Source organism: Pteronotus mesoamericanus, unplaced genomic scaffold, assembly GCF_021234165.1.
Source record: "Pteronotus mesoamericanus isolate MK-2021 breed Mesoamerican mustached bat unplaced genomic scaffold, CSHL_Meso_final scaffold_31, whole genome shotgun sequence".
In the NCBI taxonomy this organism is placed as follows: domain Eukaryota; kingdom Metazoa; phylum Chordata; class Mammalia; order Chiroptera; family Mormoopidae; genus Pteronotus; species Pteronotus mesoamericanus.
This window is the reverse complement of record NW_026555312.1, coordinates 33,668,024-33,673,870: the sequence shown is the minus strand read 5'-3', so window position 1 is coordinate 33,673,870 and position 5,847 is coordinate 33,668,024.

Sequence of the window (5,847 nt, the reverse complement as noted above, 5' to 3'; positions counted from 1 at the left end):
TTATGATGTAAGGTGGATGCTGAACCCCCCTGGGTGTTAGAAAAAAATCTCTCCATGAATGTGACAAAGTTTTGCATGGTCCAGGCTTTCTGAGCAAAGGCATATTTCAGTAGCAAATCCCTGGAAACTGGAGATAGTGTCTCCCTAAAGCTAGAGACCTCCTGGGAGGTTTGGAGAGTTAAAACCCTCTTCTTCTCCATCCTGGAGACATTACTTACATTCCAAGTTTATAAATCTAGTGGTGCACGCTTTCCCTTTCTTAAAGGAGAATTTATTAAAGAGTAATCTCAAGGGACAAATCTACCAACAGCTTATAAAACTCCTATTTTGGGGATTCCTTTGGGGTTCCTTTACTGTGATGCAAACGCCATTGTATGTGCAGGTAACATCTGGGTCTCACTGCATCCTCCCCTGAGGACTGGGAAAGTGGTAATAAAATTCTGCTCTGGCTGCTTTTGTCATGAGGAATAACCTGTTTCTCTTATCTAGAACACCTCAGGTCTCCTCTCAGTATATATACACAATATATAAACTGTGGTAGGCTAACTTGTTAGTTTACAGTTAGGGCACCATCTCAGACCTTTCAGTTTCTAACTTAATAAATCTGAGTCTCAGGTGCACCAGCTGAGTCTATTTCTTATAAAAATGGTCTTAGAACCTTTGGCAACTTACCACTCCCAAAAGAAAAGACGTTTCTGGGTATGTGTGAGTGTTCTAGCTACATGTCTTGCCACCCCAGACTAGATTAGAGTTTGATACCAAGGAATAAGGTGAGAGTGGATGTTAGTGATAGATCTCACAGTAGTTTGTCCCAGGAAGGTTGTCATCCCACTGTTACACTGCCATCTTTGCCAGGTTTTCACAATGTCTTATCAATGAAAAAATATTTTTCAAGTTCCAAACAACTTACAGTTATGATGGGAAATTAAATGGGGAATTGGTAGACCTAGACTTGAATCCAGCTGTCCTATTTATTAATGGTGTGCCCTTAGGAAGGTCATGATCCTGCTCAGTCTAAGCTTCTGAAAATTGAAAATGATGATTAAAAATTCCAGACATGGTGACTGGGGCAAAATGTGCCAATGTATGTGTAGATTTGTAGTAAACATGAATCTCAGCTGAGAGAGTGGAAGGTGAAGGGCAAGTCCAGGCAACATGGAGCTGAGTCTTATAGAGCAAAGCAAAAGTCTGCTCCAGTAATATCATATGTCTGAATTCACATAAGATCAGCACAAGACCTCATGTTTTGACCACAATGACACCCATGACAGCTAAACTGTACAATCGACTTACAATTATTACCGCTTTGTGGAAACAATGCAGAACACATAGCACCAGTCTGGACAATGGTCTTGAGATCATGGAACAAAGGCTTTCACTTAATGCTGCTTTAGTGGAGATAATCGAGTAGTCATGTTTTCCAATTTTCATAAACAAAAGTACCTTTCAATTTGGCACAGGTGCTTTCATGAATACAGAGCAATGCTTAGCACAGGCCAGGAGAAGGAAAAACACATGACTGAGAAATCAACATCTAGTCCTGACCACAGACATCCCTTAAAAATACACACTCTGTTCAGATGGTAAAAGAGCAGCACCTAAAATTATAATAACTACAGAACTATATGTACCTACTCAAATGTATTCTGCAGCTTTCTCAAAAGTTATTGAATAAAACAGATATCAGAATGTTAAAAGGCTTTGCTGATTTGTATTAATTATGTATCATTCACTGCTATTCCAATAAAGAGTGCATAATTAATACAATATAAGAAGCTCCAGTGCTGGAAGGTGCTTGGTTGTTCTTTTCCAATTTTTTATAAATGATTTCTAAAGTTGTTTACTGATTAATTAGATCATGTCTGAATTAAAACCATTATCTGATTGTTTTGTACCCCAGTGGCAACATCCTGCCCCTCCCTAGGACTCAGTCTGCCCCTTCAGGCCTTCAAAGCTTTCCTCTCTCGGCAGACTTTTGGATAATGTGCCCTGACTCCTGGACAATCAGTTGTTCTTTTTATTTTTTTTATTCAACTTTTAAAAAATTACAACTTAATTTAAAGTGTACAATTAAATACCTTTAGTATATTACAAATTTGTGCAACCATCAGCACTAATCCCGGAACATTTTAATTATCTACAAAAGAAACCCCATCCTCCTCAGCAGTCTATTCTTATTTCTCTCTCATCTAGCTCCTTGCAAGCACTCATCTACTTTATGTCTCTATAGATTTGCCTATTCTGGAGATTTCATAGAAATAAAATAATACGATATGTGGGCTTTTGTGTCTGCCTTTTTTTCACTCAGCATAATGTTTTCAAAGCTCAACTGTGTCACAGTATGTTCATCCATGCTCCAACATTCCTTTTATGGCTGAATAATATTCCATTGCATGAACAGACCACATTTGTTTATCCACTCATCAGCTGATGGTCATTTGGTTTGTTTCCACTTTGTGGCACTTATGAATATGTTGCTATGAACATTTGTGTACAAGGTTTTATATGAAGATATGTTTTCAGTTCTTTTAGGGATATACCTATGAACAGAATGCTGTGTCATCTAATAAAACTTTTGACATCTGAGGAACTGGTAAATTGTCTTCCAAAGTGGCCACATTAATTTACATTTCCACCAGCAAAATCGTATGAGGGTTTCATTTACTCCACATCCTCACTAACACTTGTTATCTTTTTGATTCTAGCCATCTAGTGGGTATGAAGAGATATCTCATGGTTTCGATTTGCATTTCCCTAATGACTAATGATATTGAGCCTCTTTTGAAGTGCTTATTGGCCATTTGTAAATTTTATTTGGAGATGACTGTTAAAATCCTTTGTTCACTTTTAAATTAGGTTGCCTTTTTATTACTGAGTTGTTATAGTTTTTTTTAATATATTATGGATACTTGACTCTTATCAGGTATATGATTTGCAAATATTTCCTTCATTTTGTACTTAATAGTGTACTTTGATGCTCAAAAGTTTAATTTTTATAAAACAGAAATTGTCTTTTTTCTTTTGTTGCATGTGATTTTGATGTCATATCTAAGAAATTGTTGCCTGTCCAAGATCACGAAGATTTGCACCTATATTTTCTTCAAGTGTTTTATAGGTTTAATTCTTACATTTAGGTCTTTGATTGATTTTGAGCTAATTTTTGCATAAGGTGTGGGCTAGGTTCCAAATTTAGTCATGCATGTGGCTGTCCATTTGTTTCATCATCATTTATTGAAAGCCTGTTTTCCCATTGAATGGTCTTGGTATACTTGTTAAAAATTAGTTGACCATATGTTTATTTTCAGACTCTCAGCTCTATTCCATTGATCTGTGTGTCTATTCTACCAGTAGCACATTGTCTTGATTTGTACTTGCTTTGTACTAGGTCTTAAACTCAGGAAGTGTAAGTCTTCCAACTATATTCTTTTTCAGATTTGTTTTGGCTATTCTGAGTTCCTACATTTCCATATAAACTTTAGGATCAACTTGTCTGTTTTTGTAAAAAAAAAAAAAAAAAAAAAAAAAAAAAGTTAGTGGCATTATGCCAGCCAGCTTTTGCTTAATAACTAATTTGAGACTATTTAATGGGAACCTTTCCTTACAGAGCCAGGAACTCAGTGATCTGAGGGTGATTCAGAGTACTTGATCTTAAATATTATCCCATCTATTTAAACAACCATCATACATAGTAAATGAAATGATGGATATTCAATTTAGGAGGTCAAAATGCCTGGAGAGACCAAGCATGTCCTGACTCTGAATGTCATCTGCTATCCCCTCTGCCTTGCTGTCCTTGCCACTTTGGACTCTAGGAAAAGCCTGAGTTCTGGCCTGTGGCCCACACAGATGGCTGGAGGACTTTTGGCAGGTCAGTTTCTTCTCCAACAGTGCAGACCCTGTGTGCTATCGCATCTTTAGAAAGGGCTCTGGTCCCTAACTCCTATATTCCGGTGCATGGAGACTCTATACATCCTCTATATACATAATCTTACAGAAGTTTCCCTTTTGAGGGCTTTGCAGGGACAGCACTTGCAAGGACCAGGAGCTCTGATTTGAAGATTGCTAGCTTCAAAGTCACAGAGAGCTAAGCACTCTAATCCATAAGGGAAAAAACAAAATAAATAGATAAAAGCAGCTTTTCATCTGATAAAAACTAGATCTTGATCCATGTAGGAGTGTCAGAGACCTCTAGTTCCCACTACTCCTGCTTGGGACTGAGAATTCTGTCTTCCTTGTGGGCCATGCAGAAGTTTTTATTTTCTGTAGCTGCACTGTTCTGAGAGTCCCAGGCAATAATTCCCAGTGAACTAAACTTCATGTTCCCTGAGCGTTTTGCTCCTATCCTTTCTCAGGAATCAGAGTAGAACTCACAGAAGAGCTTCTGGCCTACCCTCCTTCTTACAGAATCATGAGGAAGACCTGCAGGTGTCTGCAAGTCTGTCAAGGGGCCTGTTGGAAGAGCTCTGTGGAAGGTACCTTTGTTCTTGCAATGGATTTTGAGACTCCATCCTGGATGGTTATGAGCACTGTAAAAAACTGCTCACCTTATGGCCTTTTTTTCTTGGGAGCCTCAGTTTCCCTGGCCTTTGAGTAACTAAGTACACCTGATGCAGGGGGTGGAAACCCTTTGAAAATCCCTGGCTGGCCAATATCCCTTTCTGGGAATGGACTCCCTGGCTCTGTGTGTCCTCCATGACTACACTGACTACAATCCATTAGCTGAGCAGTGACCAGTCACACTCTCTCTTTCTGGAATCTGAGACCTACCCTACCTGGAGTCATTCAAAGGTAGGTATATGGGCTTATGTCAGTATGTGAAATGGACACCCTGTGTGGGCCAAAGATTGAAGAGCAGGTAACTTGAGTGAGCAGAGAAAGTTATAAATAGGAACAAAGGAAAAGAACCAAAGGGCAGCCGTCCATGCCCATACTTCCCCATAAGGCCCAGCTGGACCTGCTATAGAGACCAGGCCCAGCCTAGAGTTAAAACTAAACCTTAGAGGGCATCTGACCTATCTAGCCCCTCAAACTTTGATACCTAAGTGGTTCAGGACCCAGGAGCATGAATGTGAATCCAGGGGCACCTGGACATATCCTGAGGACATTTTTTTAGGTGTTTTGCCTTTTTTTCTTTAAAATTAATTGAGGAGCCCTGGCCAGTTTGTCTCGGTTGGTTGGAGTGTCTTCTCATAAACAAGAAGGGTGCAAGTTCAATTCCCAGTGAGGACACATGCCTAGGTTGCGGGTTTGATCCCCTCTGGAGGTGTATATGAGAGGCATCCAATTGATGTTTCTCTCCTTTCTCTCACTCACTCTCTCTCCCTCCCTTCCCTTCTCTCCAAAATTAATAAGCTCATCTTCAGGTGAAAATAATAAAATAAAATTAAATTAAAAAATAAAATAAAATAAGGAGCCATTTTACCCTAGAATAGATCTATGATTAATGAAAAGTGTTTTCCTACAAAAATTTTTGAGCTAAAATGGTGCCGTGTGTCCCCTGGATTCTGAACTCCTGACTTTCTAGCCCCACTGTGATAAACAAGTAGTTTGTCAGGCGTCTGATTTTGCAGGTGAGAGGATGAACCCAAAGACAAGGGCCTTTCTTTTTCCCACCTTGCCCTCAGTTTTCTTATCCGAAAAATGAGATTATGTGATACTTCCATGGCTGCAATGATGATAGAGACTGAAAAACGCACTTAGCAAAGTGTCTTATAGACATGCACTGTGAAGGATAAACGGCTGTACTCTCATTGTCATTCCCCTCAGCTCCCTCCTCCCCCTCTGGTCCTCCCCCGCCCCTCCCCCCACGTTAGTCCGCCCTCTGCCTGCAACCGGAAGCCTGAGCCT